General features: G+C 39.3%; 1 protein-coding gene across 9 annotated transcripts in view; it reads right to left on the bottom strand.

Annotated features, from left to right (window-relative positions):
* LOC102159433 (uncharacterized) overlaps positions 1-22,329 on the bottom strand; it is a 908,266-nt gene that overhangs the window by 664,922 nt on the left and 221,015 nt on the right. Inside the window, exon 5 of one of the 9 annotated variants that reach the window (XR_002339577.2) lies at positions 14,378-14,491. The exons of 7 other annotated variants lie outside the window; for them this stretch is intronic. The gene's annotated coding sequence lies outside the window, so the exon portion shown is untranslated. Of the gene's footprint in view, positions 1-1,197; positions 1,428-14,377; positions 14,492-22,329 lie in introns of those variants that run through there. One more of the 9 variants, XM_085002287.1, reaches the window with a different exon arrangement.

Raw genomic sequence — 22,329 nt, 5'->3', positions numbered from 1 at the left:
GGCTCTACAAACTAACAAGAGACAGAATTCACTGCTGACACTGTTGGAGTGATGACTGGGAAAGGATTGGAGAGCTCATGATGTTCACAAGAAAGAAGCCTGAGGACAAGAAAAGCTGAAGTTTGTATAGGTCATGTGACACACATGAGACACACTAGCCTGGCCAGTACTATGCTAACCTTTGCAGAAACTGTCTCATTTAACTGTCACGAGAACCCTATGACATATATAAGCTTTTTAAAAACTGCTTTATAAATAAGGAAATTGAGGTTCATAAAGATTTAGAGACTGTTTGAGGTCATACATTCAGTAAATAGCAGCAATAAAATGAAGAGACTTAGAAAGGATTACGAAAATTACTGACCAGTAAAACAGACCAGAAGAGAGTAGTCTTGCATGGAGACAGGCCACCCTGTGAGGAGCAGGGGCCTTGGCTAGAAGGAACAGCCCGCTGGCACAGCCTAGCAGGAGGGGAGCCGAGAACCACACCTTGAATTCCTTCTCAGCCCTTTTGCACATCTCCTGCAGAGGCCCCTGTTGGAGGAACCCAACCAAAAGTCCAAGGTCCAGGGGGTTCCTGAAATAGTCTACACAGGTCAGCCTCCCAGAGCAGAAAGCAGAGTTGAAAGAGAAGAGCTGAATCAAGAGAAGCAAACAGGATCCCAGCACAGAAGATAGGCCATCACTGCTCTCTCTTTGTTACATTCAAGGATAACAATGGACAAGTGATATAACTTTGCCATTTTACCATAAAAATGTCCCTTCCCATTCCCCCACCCACGCCTATAAGTGGGAGTTGGGATGCACGACGTGACTCACTGCCCTATTTGTGCCAGCAGGTAAGAAGTTAGAACCTTGGCCAACTATTTTTTTTTTTCATTTTTTCAAGTTTTTTGATGTATAGTTGAATTACATGGTTGTGATAATTTCTGCTGTACGACAAAGTGATTCAGTTATACACATAAACACACCCATTCTCTTTCATAGTCTTTTCCCACATAGATTATCACAGACTATTGAGTAGAGTTCTCTGTGCTGGCCAACTGTATTTACAGGTTTCCAAAACCTAATCTAAAGCATGTAAGAGAGATGCAACTGACTATCCTATTTTTAAATTATGTTTGGGGAAGAGGGCGTGAGGGGTAGAAATTACAGAACTATAACACTTAATTTTTTCCATGGCTTGAAGACACTCACCATGAAGAACTTTCTTCTTTCCTATGAATCATCTATTCCCCAAAGCATCTTCTACTTAGATCTCTTGGTTTTCTTCAGGGAAAGAGAATAGCAAGACAGCAACATTCTTCAAGTGGTTGTTTCCTGACTTGCAGATATGTCTTTACCAAGATCTTCCATCCCAGGTGAGTAGGTCTTTTTCTCATCCTCTATAAGGGATCTCTTTTCCTTTTTCCTGCTCTTTTGCATATTATCCTTGTCCTTATTTTGCCCTCCTGAAATGCTGGCTTTTCTAGCTCAATACTTACCTCCCACTCACTCACTTCTTTAAGAAAGCCTGTTTAAACTAACTCATTCCCCAAAGGAGTTTTAGTTTACTTGAAATTTCCATAGCAGCTATGCTCACCGCCAAAACATTGTGAATCCTCCATATCTACCAGTACTGCCTGAATTTTCCCTGACCTGAGATTTGGTGTATAGAGATTGGCCTCATTCTTTTTCATGACAAGGTCCTTTTTCATGAAATTACTATGAAGTTATGATTGCATTTATCATTCTCCTGCTGGTGGACTCGTGGATTCATTTCTCCATTGTTTCTCTGTTACGAACAATGCTATGTTTGACATAGTTCTAAATGTATTTCTATACCCACCTGGAAGTGTTCTGTAGGACAGATGCTAAGGAGTAAATCTGACTGGTCAAAGGGTTTACATGTTTATTATTTTCATAGCTCTTACCGAATTTATTTTTTTTTTAAGTGGTAGCCATGTGGGCTCCTATTTAATGCATGAGAGTGTCCTCATACCTCTCCCTCCTTGCACAATGGATACTACTAATCATGAAAATGTTTTCCCAATCAGATAGGCAAAAATGGTGTCTGAATATATTAATTTGTATTCTATAATTACCAGTAAAACTGAGTATTTTCTGTTAACAGAGCATCTGTATTTCTTCTCCAACTTGCTGCTCTTGGCGGATTCCTATTTTCTGAGAAGTCTCTGTCTCTTTGACTTGCAGATAGTATCTATATAATATAGATTCAGCCTTCGTTTCTGTCCTAGATTACAAATATTCTCTCCTAGTCTCATTCTTGCCACTCATTAATTGCTTTCTTTGTGGATACAAATTTTGAAATTTTAAATGGTACAATCTCTGAACCTCACACCTCTTCATAATTATAAAAATATGAGAACTTATAAAAGCATAAAACTTTTCTCTCCCTCCTTCCTCTCTCTTCCTTCTTCTGCTTCCTGCCTCCCTCCCCCTCTCTATCCTGCCTCTCTCCTCATGCCTCCCTCCCTCTCTCTTCCTCTCCCTTCATCCCTCTCCCTATGTCCCTCTCCCCCTCTCTTTTTTCACTTCTCTTTGTCTACAGGGCTCTGAAGTCTCTCATCCATTGTGCTGAGCATTTGACGTACTCTTTCCACCTGGAGACACTCCTTCAACTTTGGAAATAGTTCTTGAATTATTTTAAAAATGTCCTTCTCTCTGTTTTCTCCATTCTTATTTTCTGAAACAACAGGAACTCTTGAATCTGTCCTTTAAGTTTTCTTTTGCTCTAATCTATCTTTTGGTCTTTTTGCTATGAAGTTTCTGGGAGATTTTCTCAATGTTATCTTCCAAATCTTCTGTTGAGTTTTAAATTTCCTTTCTTGTTTTTAATTTCCAAGCACTCTTACTTTTGTCCTTTAAATGTTTTGTTTATATAGCTTCCTGCTTTTTATATCATAAGTGGAATACCTTATTTATCTAAGGATAATAATGAAAGTCTGCTTTGTTTTGTTTTTTTAAGTTTGGTCTTCCTGGAGAGTCTCAGTTTTCTCAAGTTGCTTTTTTCAATTTTTTTTCCTGGTCTCTGGCATTCACGTCAGGTTTCCCTTCAATGTCCAGTTACTCTTGTCATCCAATCACATTTAAGAATGAGGGGCTACAGAGCTGGCATCATGCTCCGTGAGTGAGACTTTGTGGTCTGCCTTTGCCATGATGTTGAGGAAGCCCTAAGGCCAGTCTTTTTTAGGTCTTTTCTTGGACAGCTTACGCGCCATTTAGAAGAGCATAACTCTAGGCAAACACCCAAACATGAGGGAAGGAAGGTTGGTGTTAACAGTCAGAGAGTAAACTTTCACCTAACACCTTAATGTGCACCTCACAACCAACTGTATCTAGTGCCCCAAGTCCCAAGCTCCTGTTCATAGACTTCAGACAAAAAAAACGTACAGCCATTGCCAGGGGGCAGGGATGGAGGTGAGCTGCATGGATTGGGTTAGGGTCTGGGACTTTGCTACTAATAAACAAGGTTTCAACACACCATCCTGGACCAAGCCCTGCCTTCACCTCCCACTTTCAGGGGCACCTGGCACTACCAGATCCTAAAACTAAGGCTCCTCAGTACATACTAGGTTTCTTCACTTTCCCATGGCTAGTTTAATATTCAGCTCTCTCTGTTTCGCTGGATCAGCAACCCCTTGTCCCTTGGCTTTCCAGCTCCCAAAATACTGTTGCTGTTGTCTCCTCTCCAGGTCTATTTTTCCTTCTGGGATTATAGCTTTCAAAAATATTGTTCTTGTAATTATAATGGGTTTTTGAAAGGGAATGGAGACTAACAAATATGTTTAATTCACCAACCTTTCTTAGTATTAAATTTTAACACACATATTTAAACTCATTTTACCATCAATCTTCAGGGTTAATGAATATCTATATTTCACTACACATACACCTGATCACATATGACACCACATATACACATACAAAGAAGACCAAAAAAAGAAAAAAAGACAAGAATCTTGGCACATTTTTAAATTTCTTCTGCACTTTTGTCTCATAAGTTAAAATTATCATAATCTAATTCCAGATTTATTATGATGCATTAATTTTGCCTAACCATCAGTAGTAACGGTTCCTTTGTTCACACTGCTTCTTCCATTCACTTAAATATCTGAGTATTTTCTATATTTCCATAATTTTTTTAGGACTACGTATTCTTCCTTCATGTAGCTTACGTAAATACTGGGAGAAATGGGCAATAAACAAGTAAGCATGTAACAAAATATCATCATTTTAGATAGTTATATTTGCTCTATAAAATAAAAGAGGAAATAGGAGAAAAGAAAGGTGATATTTGGGATACTGTGGCCAAGGAAGATCTTTCTAGAGAAGGTACATCTGTGCAGAGACCCACATCATGCAAACAGAGCAAGCTCTGGACACGGATGTTGTCTAGTGGTAATCGGCATCCTTTCCCCTTCCTTCTGCCTTCCCCACTGTATTATGGAGGCTGGAAATCTACATTTCTTAGACTTCCTTGCCAGCAGATTCTGGATACAGTTAGGGTCAGCCAATATGATGACCACACGACTGCTAATGTATTAAGTGAGGAAGTAGGCTCATGCCACCAGGATCCACTGGTCTTACTGTGTATCCCGTCGGCCAGAAGAAACTGCTTCTTTAGAATGATGCACTAGCCTACTGAAAATTCAATTACAGCACCACCTTAAAACAGCACACTGCAAGGCTCAGGTGCTGTCCTGCAAGTTGTAGTCTACAGTCTCAGGGAATATGCAATCAACGGTGTTGCTTCTACTCTAGTTGCAATAGGTGCAGGAGGCAAGGATAGGCAAAGGAGTAGCATCTTCATGAATACAACTTATAAACCATGAAATGTTCATTGCCTTTCTAATGTCTTTAGAGTCTGTTAGATAAAGGTAGCTGTACCCAAGGGAGAAAGAGTCCCACCAGGAGACATGACAAGTGTTCCATTGGCTGAGGAATCCATGTGAGATCAAAGAACTGACCACAGGGTTTGACAAGTCATTGATTACTATTGACCAACTAAGAGTGGATTTTGTGGAACATGTGGTTCAAAACCTGACTAAAGTAGGTTATAATAAGAGGTAATAAAGTAGAAAGAGTGAGCATAGATACCGTTTCGAAGAACGTCTATTACAAAGGAAAAGAAAGTTATAATAAAGTTTGGTGCTGATATAAAGGGTAACTGAAAAGGAGCATAGCGTTAAGGGAGAATTTCTTCAAGACCAACAATATTACATTTTAGTATGCTTTAGGCAATGACCTGGTGAAGAAGAAATGAGATGATGCAAAAGTGAATGGGGGAATTTCCATTGTGGTTCAGTGGATTACAAACACCACTAGTATCCATGAGGATGTGGCTTCAGTCCCTCACCTTGCTCAGTGGGTTAAGGGTCTGGTGTTGCTGTGGCAAGTGCGGCCCTAAAAACCAAAAAAAAAAAAAAAAAAAAAAATGGGAATAAGTGAATGGGGAAACCCTCAGGGAGATGTCGTGGAGTAGGTAAAAGGGGATAGAATCTAGTGGGTGAGTAAAGAGAGTCTCCTTTGTTGAGGATATGATGATTTGACCACTGTAACAAGAGGCTAGACAGAGAACATGGATATAGATACAGATAGATTAGTAGATGGAAATATTCTATTTCCTTTCTTATTTCCAACAAAATAAGAGTCAAACACATCAGCTACGTACAGATGAGGGGGAAAGGTAGGAGGTTTGGTTTAAAGAAGAAGGCATGAAATACCCATCAGGAAAAGAGAAAGGCAAATTTATTAGGGATACATATTAGACTTACTGAGTGATAGTAACAACATGCAGGAAATTTCTGGTCCATAATATGAAGTGAGACCAATTAGCAAGATTATGCTTTACTAGAACTATATTCAGCTGTTTGTATGTAGAGAAGTTGTAGAAGTGGATTGAACTGTGGGTTGAGAATATTTTTCAGGTAAAAAACCAGAGTTGTAAATGGGCTTGCAGGTATTTGCAAGTGGATGATGGTGGTGAGCAACCGTGGAGGCTGGGTAAGAAGAAAAGTAAAGACAGATGGCCCCAGCAAGCGAGTCATAACAGAAGAAAACTGACAGATTAAAAGATTGAAGGCCCCAAAATATTGAGGTAGAAAGAAAGGAGACAGTGTAACAATGAGATTTCAAAGTTGATATAACTGCTACATAGGACAAGATCTAAAGGATGACCACAGGAGTGGAGAAAAGGATCACTGGAAATGAGAAAGTCCAGGAACTAACTGAATGATGAAATTTCCAGGAGTTACAACTTAAGTGTAAAGAGGAAGAGAGAGCAAGTCTTCAATGAATGAGAAAGAGTCACAAGTAGTGAGGGAATTTCTGTAATAAGGAAATGTAGCATGGAGTACAGTTTGAAGTTCAGGCACTTCAAAATAACCAGGATTTTTAGGAAAGGGGAATATTTTTTGAGAACAGCAACCAGAGGCAAGAGAAAATTTACCCCGACTTCAAGCTTTGTTGTGTGAAGGGGCTTTAGAGGAAAGAAAACTCCTCTCAGGAAACAGCTAAGTTTCAGGGAAAAAAAAAAAAAAAAGAAAGAAAGAAAGAAAAAAGAAAAAAAAAAAAACAAGCAAAACAGAGAAGGAAACATTTAAAGAAGAAATTTTTTTCTTTTTTTTTTTGCCTTTTTTTAGGGCCATATCTGGAGTATATGGAGGTTCCCAGGCTATGAAGTCGAATGAGAGCTGCAGCTGCCTTCCTACACCACAGCCAGAGCAACACAGGATCTGAGCCAAGTCTGACCTACACCATAGCTCACAGTAAGGCCAAATCCTTAACCCACTGAGCAAGGCCAGGAATCAAACCCAAGTCCTCATAGATACTAGTCGGGCTTGTTAACGGCTGAGCCACAATGGGAACTCCTAAAGAAATTACTTTTTTCCAAATTTTCTTCCTTCTTATATGTGTGTGTGTGTGTGTTTGTGTGTGTGTGTGTGTGTGTGTTTGTCTTGTGTTTTTTTTAGGGCCAGACCTATGGCATGTGGAGGTTCCCAGGCTAGGGGTTAAATCAGAGCTGCAGCTGCCAGCCCATGCCACAGCCACAGCAATGCGGGATCTCAGCCACATCTGTGACCTACACCACAGCTCGTGGCAACTCGGGATCCTTAACCCACTGAGCCAGGCCAGGGCTCAAACCTACATCCTCATGGATACTAGTCAGATTTGTTTCCACTGACCCACGATGGGAACACTTCCATTGTTTTAATGGAAAACATTCTCTTCAAGATATCTTGGGAATTCCCGTCGTGGCATAGTGGTTAATGAATCCCACTAGGAACCATGAGGTTTTGGGTTCAATCCCTGCCCTTGCCCAGTGGGTTAAGGATCTGGCGTTGCCGTGAGCTGTGGTGTGGGTCACTTGGATCTCACATTGCTGTGGCTGGCGTAGGCCAGCAGCTGCAGCTCTGATTGGACCCCTAGCCTGGGAACCTCCATATGCCACAGGAGCAGCTCAAGAAAAGGCAAAAAGACAAAAAAAAAAAAAAAAAGTACCTTAGACAGTAATATTATTAAATCCTTCACTATTTAATAAATTTCTTCATTCACTCTTAAACATGTGTTTTGCTACATAAAGAACTCCAGGTTCCAACCAATTTTATCATTCATATCTTAAATCTTTCTCCATATTTTTCTCTTTGCATATTTGGACTGAGTTCTGGGGACATTCCTCCACAAGGTCTGTCAGCTCACAAACTGCACCTTCAGTTGTGACCATCCTAATATACACTGCCATCTGGTATTTGATTTCTGTAATTGCCTCTTAATTTTAAATGCCAATAATTTTATTTTTTAATATCATTCCATTCTTGGTCCTTGGTAGTAAAATTGTTTAGAATTCTTCTGAGAATTTTAATCTAGTTTATCTGAAAGCCTTCTTCTGTTTGACTTTTGAACTCTGATTCCTCAGGTGTTAGTTCTCCTATGAATTGAATTTGGAACCTTTCCTTTACAGCACTGGTTTTCCTCAAATGTTTAGTAGTTCCTGGTTAAGTATTTGCATCCATATACGAGAATTCTTGTCTTCATAGCAATAAACAAATATTCTATTTATAGCAGCTATCCCTTTGTGATTGTATAGTGAGGTGAGGGGATATGTGAAGTTAGGTGGAGTATGTGGGTAGATTGTCTTAAATGTGGAAATGCTTCAGTCTTCTTAGAGGTAGTCAGTAGCATACTAGCCAGCTCTGTCTCTCAACCCCCACCACCCAAGTAGTGACTACCCTGGCATTTCCACCTTAGAGAGTTAGAGGTTATTCCAGAAGCAACTGCTAAAATTATCTGCACCACCCTGTCACTCCCTCCACTCCACTTTCTTCTGTCCTTGTGGAGATTGTATATTGCTTCAATCTGCTTTTCTTATCTATTTGGATTTAACACCCACTTTGGGAATGCTCCTTAATCAGAGCTCCTTAATCCTTATTTTGTTTTGAAGACAATTCTCCGGGTTATATCTTAAGAGAAAATTCTACTTCTGGCTGCTGCTCAGTTTAAACTGAGAGAGGAGGGAAAACAAATAATTTCCAAGGTAACTAATTCTATGAATTCCCCTATGACTATCCAAGGTCTCCTCTGTGCTTTGATTTTTTTTTCCCTAAAATTTGAGCATAAGGAAATTCCAGATATACTTTTATCTGCAATATTTTCTTCCCCGACATACGTCTTTGTGTCTTATTTTCACTGTTCTCTTAATACATTAATCCTAGTATAAATATTAAAATTATGGCTAACTTTTATACCTTTTATGTTTTCTAGCACTGTTGTGAATTCATTATATTTTTAAAAACAACGCCTATCATTTCAAAACTTTAGGGAGGGAGGAGAGGTTAATAGGTGATTTCAATCTACCATCTTCTCTAGCTAATAATGAGGTAGAATAAATCTGATCTCAAAGACAGAAATTTTATATATTCAAAAGTTAAAAGACTTATCCATAATTAGTCCATAAGTATTAAAGTCATTTCTAAAATGTCAATTTCCTCTTCTCTGTTAATACTTCCTTTAAAATCTATCCTTTATTAGGAAGTGTCCATTTATCTAATGTTTCACATAAACAAAGATTTCATATTTTTTTTTTCACTTCTCTCTTACCTTCAGCTTAAAAAAATTCTGGCCATAAACACATACTTTTTGGTAATGAAAAATCTTTTACTAGTAAATTTTCAAATAAAATACTGTGAAAGGCTTACACACTGAAAACTACAAAACATTGCTGAAAGACATTAAAGAAAACCTAAATAAATGTGAAAACATGTTTATAGATTGGAAGACTTAATATTGTTAAGATGGCAACACTATCCAAAGTGATCCACAGACTGACCGCAATCTCTATCAAAATTCCAACAGTCTTAATATCCAGCACAAATGAACATCTCCTCAGAAAAGAAAATCATGGACTTGGAGAAGAGACTTGTGGCTGCCTGATGGGAGGGGGAGGGAGTGGGAGGGATTGGGAGTTTGGGGTTATCAGACACAACTTAGAATAGATTTACAAGGAGATCCTGCTGAGTAGCATTGAGAACTATGTCTAGATACTCATGTTGCAACAGAAGAAAGGGTGGGGGAAAAACTGTAATTGTAATGTATACATGTAAGGATAACCTGACCCCCTTGCTGTACAGTGGGAAAACAAAAAAAGTTATAAAAAAAAAAATTCCAACAGTCTTTTTGGCAGAAATGGAAAATCCAATCATCAAATTCATACGGAAGTGCATGAGGCCCAGAACAGTCAAAACAAGGACTAAAAAGAAAAACAAAGTTGTGATACCTACGGCTCCCAATTCCAAAATTTAGAAAATCTAAAGTGATCAAACCAATGTGGTTCTAGCATAAGGATAGTAAACCACAGAAATAGATTTTAGGAGTTCCTGTGGTGGCTCAGTGGTTAACGAATCCGACTAGCAACCATGAGGTTGCGGGTTTGATCCCTGGCCTTGCTCAGTGGGTTAAGGATACGGCATTGCTGTGAGCTGTGGTGTAGGTCACAGATGTGGCTCAGACGCCACGTTGCCTTGGCTCTGGCGTAGGCTGGCAGCTACAGCTCCGATTCAACCCCTAGCCTGGGAACCTCCATATGCTGCTGGAGCGGCCCAGGAAAAATGGCAAAAAGACAAAAAAAAAAAAAAAAAAAAAAAAGAAAAGAAATAGATTTTAGAGTCCAGAAATAAAACTATACATCTATGGCCAAATGATTTTCAACAAGCACACCAAGACTGTGGAAAAAACGATCTCTTCAACAAACAGTGCTAGCAAAACTGGGAATCCATATAGAAAAGAATGAAGTTGTCCCTTACCTCCCATCATACAAAAACATTAACTCAAAATGAATCAATATCCTAAATAAAAGAGCTAAAACCATGAGTATTCTTGTGGCACAGTGGGTTAAGGATCTGGTGGTATTGTTGCAGCAACCTGGGTCACTGCTGTGATGTGGGTTCAATCCCTGGCCTCGGAATTTCCACATGCTGCCAGAAAAAGAAAAAAAAAAAAAAAAAAAAAAAGGACCATAAAGCCATAAAACTTTTAGAATAAAACACAGAAGTAAATCTTTATGACCTTAGATTTAACAATGAATTCTTAGATATGATACAAAATTACAGGCAACAAAAAATAAAAATAAAAATAGATAAGTACGACTTCATCAAAATTAAAACTTTTATCAAAGAATACTAACAAAAAGTAGAAAAGACAACCTATAGAATGAATAAAATATTTGCAAATAATGTCCAGAATATACGAAGAACTCTTACAACTCAACAACAAATACAACACCAGGTTTAAGTGGGCAAATGATTTGAAAAAACATTTCTTCAAAGATCTATATACAAATGGACAATAAGCACATGGAAAGAGGCTCAATATCATTAGTTATTAAGGAAATGCAAATCAAAACCACAGATACCACTTCACATGCACAAGGAAAGGTTTTAAAAATAGAAAATAACCAATGTTGGAGAAACTGGAATTCTTAAACATTGCTGATAGGACTGTAATATGATTGCGCCTTTGTTGAAAGCAGTTTGGCAGTTCCCAAAAAAGTTAAACTTAAGAGTTACCATATGACCCAGAAAATCTACTCCTAGGTATATCCCCAAAAGAACTGAAAGCAGGTTTACAAACAGATACTTGCCATGAATGTTCCCAAGCATCCCTAACCACACTAACTATTTAATGGACACAGAGTTCCAATTGTTTAATGGATACAGAGTTTCAGTTTTACAAGCGAAAGTAGTTCTGATGATTGACAGCACAACAATGCAAATATACTTATTACAAAACCATACACTTTAAAATGGTTAAGATGGTAAATTTTATGTTATATCTATTTACCACAATTAAATTCAAGTCCATACACTGGCTTTAATCTCCCAATTTTAAGTCACTTCATTTCAAAGAGCATTCTTAAGACATAACAAATATTTAAGCAACAAAATAAGCATTTATTTCTGTTTACAAAGTATTTTTACATATACTCTTTCATTTGAACCAAGACATTGTATTATTTGATTACTGTTATCTTGCCAGTAGCCCTTCTCTGGTTTCCCATTCACTATTGAGGATAACACAGCACACTCTGCGTGTCAGAGATAAGTAAGCAGGGATAGCTAAATACAGACCCTGTGCTCAGTGTACAGAACTAAGAGCTAAAAGTTTCAGAAAGATTTATTTTTGTAGAAAATTATATTCTTGCTAAAATCCCTTTTCAGTAAGCTGAACAGGGGACCAAAGGATACACAGACCACAATTTATCTCCAAACTTCCTTATAACCTTCCTCTACAGAGACACACACAACCACAACATACCACACACTAGGTACTATAGACTACAGTCTAGTTATCATGACAACAGAGTTGTCTTCAAGTACACTTTCAGGCTGCTCCAAAAAAAGTACTAATCATTACATACAACCTCGAATGACCTTTCATTTAAGATTAGAGTCCTTTGGTACAATAGGCACAATAAGCCTCTCAGGATCAATAAGTTAGAGGCAGTTCTGAAAGTTCATTTTTACCCATACATGTATCTTTTTTAGAAAAATTTATTATATTGTAGTTGATTTACAATGTTCTGTCAATTTATATAGCAGTGACACAGTTATACATATACACACATTTTTTTCTCACATTATATATCTCTTTATTGCCAAGTGGTACGAACTTAGTCCCATGCCACTTGAGAACCTTAATCCAGACCCACATGTTTAGCTCCCTGGCTGCTTACCTACATCACCTGGCAGCCAAGGAGGAGAATATTACAAGAGCACTTTTCAGTAGAAAAATGTTATTTCCAGACTTTACTTATTGTCAAACTTTCCTTTTTCCTGTCCTAATGCTCCCACCACCCACACAGACACTTGGACTTTGGCATATCTTCTTCCTCCTCTCCCTCTCCCCACCCCACACACACCTTTAAAAACAATGTCCCTTTGGTACAACCACTATGGAAAACAGTATGGAGGTACCTCAGAAAACTAAATATAGAACTACAATATGCACAGCAAAGGAAACCAAAAAGAAAACAAAAAGACAACTTACAGAATGGGAGAAAATAGTTTCAAATGATGCAACTGACAAGGGCTTAATCTCTAAAATATATAAACAACTTATACAACTCAACAGCAAAAAAGCCAATCACCCAATGGAAAAATGGGCAAAAGACCTGAATAGACTGTTCTCCAACGAAGATATACAGATGGCCAACAAACACATGAAAAAATGCTCAACATCACTGATTATTAGAGAAATGTAAACCAAAACTACCACGAGATACCACCTCACACCAGTCAGAATGGCCATCATTAGTAAGTCCACAAATAACAAATGGTGGAGGGGGTATGGAGAAAAGGGAACCCTCCTGCACTGTTGGTGAGAATGTAAGCTGGTACAACCACTATGGAGAACAGTAGGGAGGTACCTTAGAAAACTATACATAGAACTACCATATGACCCAGCAATCCCATGCTTGGGCATATATCTGGACCAAACATTCCTTTAAAAAGACACATGCACCTGCATGTTCATTGCAGCTCTATTCACAATAGCCAAGACATGGAAATAACCTAAATGTCCATCGACAGATGATTGGATTAAGAAGATGTGGTATATATACACAATGGAATACTACTCAGCCATAAAAAAGAACAAAATAATGCCATTTACAGCAACACGGATGGAACTAGACACTCTTATACTTAGTGAAGTAAGTCACAAAGAGAAAGACAAATACCATATGATATCACTTATATCTGTAATCTAATATATGGCACAAATGAACCTATCTACAGAAAAGAAAAAAACTCATGGACATGGAGTACAGACTTGTGGTTGCCAAGGGGGAGGGGGAGGGAGTGGGATGGACTGGGAGTTTGGGGTTAGTAGATGCAAACTATAGCATGTGGAGGAGATAAGCAATGAGATCCTGGTGTACAGCCCAAGGAACTATATCTAGTCATTATGATGGAGGACAATGTGAGAAAAAGAATGTATGACTGTGTAACTTTGCTGTACAGCTGAAATTGACAGAACATTGTAAATCAACTATGAAAAAATTTAAAATAAATAAAAAAAATAAATGTCCCTCTGGTGAGCACTTTGTAATGTATAAAAATACTGAATCACTACATTGTAACCTGAAATTAATATGTTTTAAATAAACTATATTTCAAGTTTTAAAAAAATGCCCCTTATCTTCATCAAGGTTCTAATGCCCTACTAGGATACAAGGCGGGTGGACCATGATTAGCTTTTTAAAAATCTCATTCCCTCCCATGATGCTTACATACCTTCCAAAGGGCTCCTTTCTCAATCATCAAACAGCTCTACCAGCTCCTCATGAATCTTCACAATCTTAAGTTAGACCAAGGAGAGGCTGACCGGCCACATGGCCACAGCCAGGAGAGGTTGGCTAACACAAGTGCCAGTCAGAGCAAGATATCACATGAAGACCAAGCCTTTTCAGGATGCCAACCCTCTCTCTTCTGCTGGAATTTCCATTTCCAAAGTCCAAGAAAGACAGTAAATTCCTTTGTGACCAGCACCACTCCCTCTATCAGGCCTTGTGTGTATGAAACAGAGAAAACACAGGGACTTTCCTGGGCTGGAAATGTACTCATCATGATCCTTACACATGGGGACCTACGCTATTCAGAGTTTGGGTCTCTGCTAAGGGTGCACACATAGACCCAAAATAACACATTCTGGCATAATATGGACCACCACAACTACAAAGATGAAGGCTGAAAATCTTTTCTCAGTGAGTAAAAGAAAAGTCCCTGCAGTAGGACCTCGTTGGGTCTGAGCTTGTCTCACGGTTATTATTCCTCCCAAATTTCTAGAAAGAGTTAATAGGAGAATATACTGCATCTCTCACCTATACCCCACAGGCCCCTCCTTGCTTGGGAAACCTTATGTGGAAAGCACCTCCATCCACAGTCAGAATTGTCTTCTGGGCTTCATTAGTAAAGGAGACAGTGCTCCGAAAACTCTGAGAACATAGAAGAGTAAAGAAGACAAAAAGCAATTATTTATAAGATTTATGTTATTAGAGCTTTGGTTTTGTTTTCTCTGAAAAAATGCTTCCACATTTCCCAATTGCCTAGAGTAAATCCATTGTCTAACTGGGTCTTCACCTCCTCTGCAAAACAGCTCATCTCTGTGTGTGGCTGACTTGGGAAGGGTGGGAGCAGCTGGGCGAGGCATGCTTGCTGCAGCCATCTCAAGGGAAGAGTTTAAAGACCACATACAGGAAGGCTCTTTCTATTTTCCTCCCATGAAAGACAGAAATTTGTTTTTAAATTAGAAATAAATAAACAAGAGGTACACTAAGATGCCAGAGCCTGTCTCTTGATAGCTCGGCTTGCATACTGGGTTCTCCTGGTTTAGGGGTTGGCTTGGTCAATGTCCAAAGGTCCCTGGACTGAATTAAACCTGTTTCTTTCTTCTCCATTCTCTGCTTCTATCTTAGCATTTGTCTGGTTCAAAAGTAATTCTATTAAATAGAAATTTCCAACAAGGTCAGCTAGTGTAAATTTCATTAAGTCTTCAGTGTGGTTATCTTGTAAATGAGCAAACTTCCTTTGTCTCCAAAAACCAATCCACAGCCTCTTCTCTAACAGTTGGACTAGTTGAAATGCTATGAAATACTATGATGTGCAAAAGAGTGTCTGAAGATTATGGAAAGAGCCAGTTAAGAGCTGGCAGGAAGCCTTTAGTGCTGGTCATTTGCTCATTCACTCCCAGGTCTGTTACCCTCCCTCTTTTGATAGGCAGAATAATGACTCTCAAAGATATTACATCCTAATCCCTGGCACTTACAGACGTGTTATCTTTCATGGCAGAAGGGACTTTGCAGATGTGATTAAGAACCTGGAGATGAGGAGATGGTCCAGTATCATACAAGTGGGACTGATGCAATCAGAAGAGGAAGGCAGAAGGACTAAAGTGAAAAGAAAAAAAAAGGAAGATTTGATTAGGAAAACAGAGGTTAGAGTGATATAGTGAAGACAGAGGAAGGGGCCATGAGCCAAGAAATGCAGGTAGCCTCTAGATGCTGGAAAAGGAAACAAAACAGATTTTTCCCAGAAGCTCCAGAAGAAATGAAGCTCTGCTGACACCTTGACTTTAGATTTCTGTCCTCTAGAAATATAAAAGAATGAATTTGTACTTTTTTTTTTTTTTTGTCTTTTGTCTTTTTAGAGCCACACTAGCAGCATATGGAGGTTTCCAGGCTAGGGTCTAATCGGAGCTGTGACCGCCAGCCTACACCAGAGCCACAGCAATGCCAGATCTGAGCAGCGTCTGCAACCTACACCACAGCTCACAGAAACACCAGATCCTTAATCCACTGAGCAAGGCCAGGGATCAAACCTGCAACCTCATGGTTCCTAGTCAGATTCGTTTCTGCTGCACCATGACGGGAACTCCCAAATTGGCATTGTTTTAAGCCACCAAGTCTGTGGCAATGGGCTACAGCAGCAAAGGGAAACTGACACTCCTCCCCATCCCACCCCTGAACTGTTCATTCATTCAAGAAGCTATCACCAGCCAACTATGTTTCCCAGGCCACCTTGCTGCTGCCAGCTCCGTTTAGCGACAGGAGGAACTCTGCTTAGCTTTATTGCTGCAGCTGAGACTAGAGGTTGAGAAGAAGACAGAAGCCAGAGAATTACCTTCCCACCTCCTGCTTTGGACAAGGTCTCCAGCAATTGCTGGTTCCCTTCCATGGTCTCCGGTCATCAAATCCAGGGTCACAGCCTCTAGAAACACAAGCCCCTCACTCTGTCCTTCTAGCCCTGCCTCTGATTAGCCTCACCTTCTTGTGAGCTTGTGTAGCCCTTCTAACACCTTCATGATGAATTTAGCATATTAAATTCCCTGCATTAAAGTACTTGTTGTCAGTTATGTTTTCTTAAGAGGATTCTTTCAAGAACCAACTCTATTCCTAATGTCTGCTTATTTTTATTTCCTGTACCAGTGTTGCTTGTTCACCTACAGCTGAGGTCATACATTCAAAACTCTCTCCCATATTTTTTCGATCATAGCAGAGTAACATTGATGGCTTTCCAGGAATTGAAGGTCTTTTCCCTTCCCTCATACCCTGCTTCTGTCAGCATAGTGAATTGGATAATGCCTCCCAACAGTGGTTGATTGCAATTTAATTAGTTTATGCAAACTGGCATAATTTAAGTGTGAATCAAACAACCTCTTTCTATGATCTAGTGACCTAGAAAAATGAAAGCAATGATATTCAGTGAGGAATTCTTATTCAACCAGCCTAAATTTCCTTAGCAAATCAGAAGGCACATTTTTTGGTATGTGAACTGAAAGATCATCCTCATCACTTTTGCTTAGCTTTACTGCTGCAGCTGAGGTAATCAGGCAAGTTTTTAAGACATTGTTCAATGAGTTCATCACTTGAACAATTCAATATGCTATTAGTTCTTGAGGTTTGTTTGCTGAGGTCTGGGGAATGATGGTCTTCGGAGACATAGCAATGGTCCCTAAAAACAGAATCTCAAGGTCTAATTCCTACCTTATTAATTTGCTAGAGCTACCATAACAAAGTCTCACAAACTGGGTGGCTTACACAGAAGTTTATCATCTCACAGTTTTGGGGGTAGAAGGTCAAAATCAAGATTTGGCCAAGGTTGGTTCCTTCTGAGAGGTGTAAGAGAGAATCTGGCAATCTTTGGTGCTCCTTGGCTTTCAAAGCATTGCCCCCTCTGCTTTAATCTTCACGTGATGTTCTCTGGTATCTGACTCCAAATTTCCCCTTTTTAAAAGGAGAACAGATGCACTGGCTTTGGGGCCCATCCTAACCACTTTATCTTAACATATAACCTCTGTACAGACCCTAACTCCAAATAAAGTCACATTCTAGAGAACCAAGGGGGTTAGGAGTTCATACAAACTGGTCATGGAGGGGGACACAATTCAACAGATACCCTGTTCTCCAAGGAAAGCCTTTGGGTCTTTATGGTTTTAATTCTGGTAGACTCATTTGAGCCAATGGAAAATTTTCTCTCCTTTTAATGTTCTTTCCAATGGGCATAGTAAAAGTGACGTTGAGAAACTTTTCTAATTAATCCAAAGGATACTAAGACAGATTGAGGATTCTCCTCTGCATTCCTTTTCTTATTCCTTGTAAATTAAACGTCCTGGTAAACTAATGATATCTGGTTGTATATGCCTATCAATCAAGTCCTGTGAAGTCGGAACAGAGGTAGGATATTCTCAAGACTATATACCAAGAGTAAGAAGCAATAACAGACTACAGACAGAGGAAAATATCCAACATTATATTATTAAGACAGAACTAGAACCACTCTGCTTTGTTCTTCTTTCCCCCAAGCCCATATTTGATTAGGGAATTAATTTAATTAAGTTCTTCAATAATGTATGTTCCCTATTTTTTATTCATTTTTTAGTTTTATTCATTTCTTCTAAACTTTCTGAGGAAAGTTTATTTTAGAATATTTTTTGAAAAGAAAGTGAGGAGTTCCCGTGTGGCTCTGTGGAAATGAACCCAACTAGTACCCATGAGGATGTGGGTTCAACCTCTGGCCTCTTTCAGTGGGTTAAGGATCTGGCATTGCTGTGGCTGTGGCTGAGCTGTAGGCTGACAGCTGCAGCTCTGATTTGACCCCTAGCCTGGGAACTTCCATATGGCGTGGGTGTGGCCCTAAAAAGCAAATAATAATAATAACAATAATAAATGAAAAGAAAGTTCTGGAGGAGTTTCCATTGTGGCTCAATGGAAATGAATCTGACTAGCATCCATGAGGACACAGGTTTAATCCCTAGGCTCGCTCATTGGGTTAAGGATCCAGCATTGCTGTGGCTATGGTGTAGGCTGACAGCTACAGCTCCAATTTGACCCCTAGCCAAGGAACCTCCTTATGCCATGGGTGCAGCTCTATAAAGACAAAAAAAAAAAAAAAAATTGCTGGAGAACAATATTGTCTATTTTATTTTTATATACAAATGTTTATAGCCATCCTTGAGAACAATATTCTTTAAATCCTACAAAAGCATAGGGACCAGAAACACAGTTGAGACTTTTTTATTTCTGCCCCTGTGGCATGTGAAAGTTCCTTGGCCAGGGATTGAACTCACACCATAACAACCTGGGCTGCTACAGAGACAATGTTGGATCCTTAACCCCCTGCACCACAAGGAAACCCCCCAGACACACAGTTGGAGGCTCAAAGTAATTAACGTCTGTGTTTATATGATTATAAGTGATGGGCCTTGATATAAAAGGCCTATTCACAGAACATAGAGAACACATTCCTTCTCTCAGTTATAGAAAAATAACACAGAAATGCAGAAACATTTTTAACCTGATCAAAGCTGAGAGCACTTCAGACACAGCTCCTAAAAAACACGCTCCTAAAGCAATCTAAACTCACATAAGGCCATTCTTCTCTTGTTTAGAACTAAAAAGATTGACTATGTGAAAAGAAAAAGCAACTGGTAACAGTTTCGTTCACTAAAGACACTATCATTTTTCTCAACATTTATGATCCACCTTCTGAAAATGTATGAGCAGTGTGTAAAAGTAAATCTTGAGGGGAAAGTGTGATACTGGGATATATGAGTTCTGATTAAACATTTGCGCCAGTTTTCTGGAAGTGCAAAATATTTTACAAGAAGCTTTATTGAGGAAAAACATGGTATAAAAATGCATGGGGGCTCAGAATATTATTTCTCCCAAGGCCCATTTTTAGCTAGCTCCTCAATACCAAGTGCCAGCTGCACAGCTCAGGCACATGGACCTTGTAACCTACTGAGTTAACAAAACAAGCTGATCCACTTCGGTGGTGGGATTCTAACAGATCTTTCCAACAAGTCATGAAGTTGTTATCTCCAGTTACTCCTGCCAGGTCCCAGGCCAGTAATCTAAGCGTTTTTAGAGCGTATCTTGTTTTTCCTCTTATGCCTAAGTCATCACCACCTTGACTCATTTATCATGTTAAAATATAGCAAAGATTTTTCACATAAAGCTCTTTTGTTAAGACCGAGAACTGCAGCATGCTGAGGGCTATCAGCAAAAATCACAGGGAAACAAATACTCCTTTTAAGCACTTCAATCTTCTGTTACACCACACACAATCAAAAATTAGTTGATTATAACTCAAAACTAGGAAACATTTTTATACTCTGTTATGGGGGGAGGGAGGCAACTACACATAGGCCTCTTGATGGAAGCCTGTTCTTTGTTGGGTCTTCATTGTGTATTTAGTTACTCTCAAGGATCAAACATATCAAAGAGTTTGGCAAGAAATCTTTCCTTCCCCTTCCAAATTCCCACAGATTTTCCAAACGTTGGCCCTTGAACACACAAAACCATACAAGCCTATGACTATAAACGTACTCTGCTTGAAAATTAATAGAACCACCATGTATTCCATTCATAGTCTGAAATCACAGTTCTTAAAATGTGGAACCAAACTGAAAATTTTAAGTCAGTACAAAGGCAATTTCAGTCCCACACGTCTGGAAGAAAATAAGCATTAATACCTGTAGTCTCCAGCTCCATATGGGCTAAGTGGAGGTAGGAGTATGTAATTCCAGTTGCTTCCTTTACTCTCATTCCCCACCCCTCACATACATCTCATGTTCACTTTGTTTATATAAGCACGTGTCCATTTCCAGAACCCCATCATGTACTAACCATGGAACTCAATAATGTACTTTAATGTGGGGGGTTTCCTTTTTGAAAAGCAACATTCATTGGCATGTAGTGTAGTTATAATAACAGTGTAAAGTTTACTAGAGGGCTCCAGAGTCAAACTACCCAAGTTCTAATCCCAGTGCTACTACTACTTATTATTAAATTGAAAAATATGATATTCCCTTTTTGAGGATGGGGGGAAAAACTAATATTTACCATTCCACATGATTCAATTTAATATGTCTCCAAAAACCCATCTGAAAAAAATAGGCATAATAGTTTCTTTGAGTAATTGAGGTAAATAGAGAATTCTGGTTACATAATTAACTACAGATGTGGCAAGTAGACAGTGTGGTCAAACAGTGCTTTCTCAAACTTTAACGTGCGTAGGAATTACTTGGAGATCAGATTAAAAAGCAGATCCTGGGAGTTCCCATGGTGGCTCAGTGGTTAATGCATCTGACTGGGAACCATGAGGTTGCGGGTTTGATCCCTGGCCTTGTTCAGTAGGTTCAAGATCCGGCATTGCCATGAGCTGTGGTGTAGGTCACAGATGTGGCTCAGATCCCGAGTTGCTGTGGCTGTGGTGTAGGCCGGCAGCTATGGCTCTGATTGGACCCTTAGCCTGGGAACCTCCATATGCCGCGGGTACAGTCCTGGAAAAGACAAAAAGATTTAAAAAAAAGTAGATCCTGATTCAGTGGTATGGGTTGGGCTCCAAGATTCTGCATTTCTAACAAGCACCCAAATGATTTTGACACTGTCAGCCCAGCACCATGTTTGAATGGCAAGTATTATAAGACATACTTCCCTTCTCTGATGAGCGGAATCACCTGGGGTGTTTCTTAAAAATACTCCTTCCTATCGCCAAAGCAATCCTGAGAAACAAAAACCAAGCAGGAGGCATAACTCTCCCAGACTTCAAGAAATACTACAAAGCCACAGTCATCAAAACAGTGTGGTACTGGTATCAAAACAGACAGACAGACCAATGGAACAGAATAGAGAATCCGGAAATAAACCCTGACACCTATGGTCAATTAATCTTTGACAAGGGAGGCAGGAACATCAAATGGGAAAAGGAAAGTCTATTCAGCAAGCATTGCTGGGAAACCTGGACAGCTGTATGCAAAGCAATGAAACTAGAACACACCCTCACACCATGCACCAAAATAAACTCCAAATGGCTGAAAGACTTAAATATACCACAGGACACCATCAAACTCCTAGAAGAAAACACAGGCAAAACACTCTCTGACATCAACATCATGAATATTTTCTCAGGTCAGTCTCCCAAAGCAATAGAAATTAGAGCAAAAATAAACCCATGGGACCTCATCAAACCGAAAAGGTTTTGCACAGCAAAGGAAACCAAAAAGAAAACAAAAAGACAACTTACAGAATGGGAGAAAATAGTTTCAAATGATGCAACTGACAAGGGCTTAATCTCTAGAATATACAAGCAACTTATACAACCCAACAGCAAAAAAACCAATCAATCAATGGAAAAATGGGCAAAAGACCTGAATAGACATTTCTCCAAGGAAGATATACAGATGGCCAACAAACACATGAAAAAATGCTCAACATCGCTGATTATAAGAGAAATGCAAATCAAAACTACCATGAGATACCACCTCACACCAGTCAGAATGGCCATCATTAATAAATCCACAAATAACAAGTGCTGGAGGGGCTGTGGAGAAAAGGCAACCCTCCTGCACTGCTGGTGGGAATGTAAACTGGTACGACCACTATGGAGAACAGTTTGGAGATACCTTAGAAATCTATACATAGAACTTCCATATGACCCTGCAATCCCACTCTTGGGCATCTATCCGGACAAAGCTCTACTTAAAAGAGACACATGCACCCGCGTGTTCATTGCAGCCCTATTCACAATAGCCAGGACATGGAAACAACCCAAATGTCCATCGACAGATGATTGGATTCGGAAGAAGTGGTATATATACACAATGGAATACTACTCAGCCATAAAAAAGGATGACATAATGCCATTTGCAGCAACATGGATGGAACTAGAGAATCTCATCCTGAGTGAAATGAGCCAGAAAGACAAAGACAAATACCATATGATATCACTTATAACTGGAATCTAATATCCAGCACAAATGAACATCTCCTCA

This window comes from Sus scrofa, chromosome 16 (assembly GCF_054392235.1).
Source record: "Sus scrofa isolate SSC_HxYL_T2T_F1_AM1 chromosome 16, Sscrofa_HxYL_maternal_Yorkshire_Landrace_v2.0, whole genome shotgun sequence".
Classification (NCBI taxonomy): Eukaryota; Metazoa; Chordata; class Mammalia; order Artiodactyla; family Suidae; genus Sus; species Sus scrofa.
Note: the sequence above shows the minus strand (reverse complement) of the source record. Positions and strands in the feature narration are given on the sequence as shown.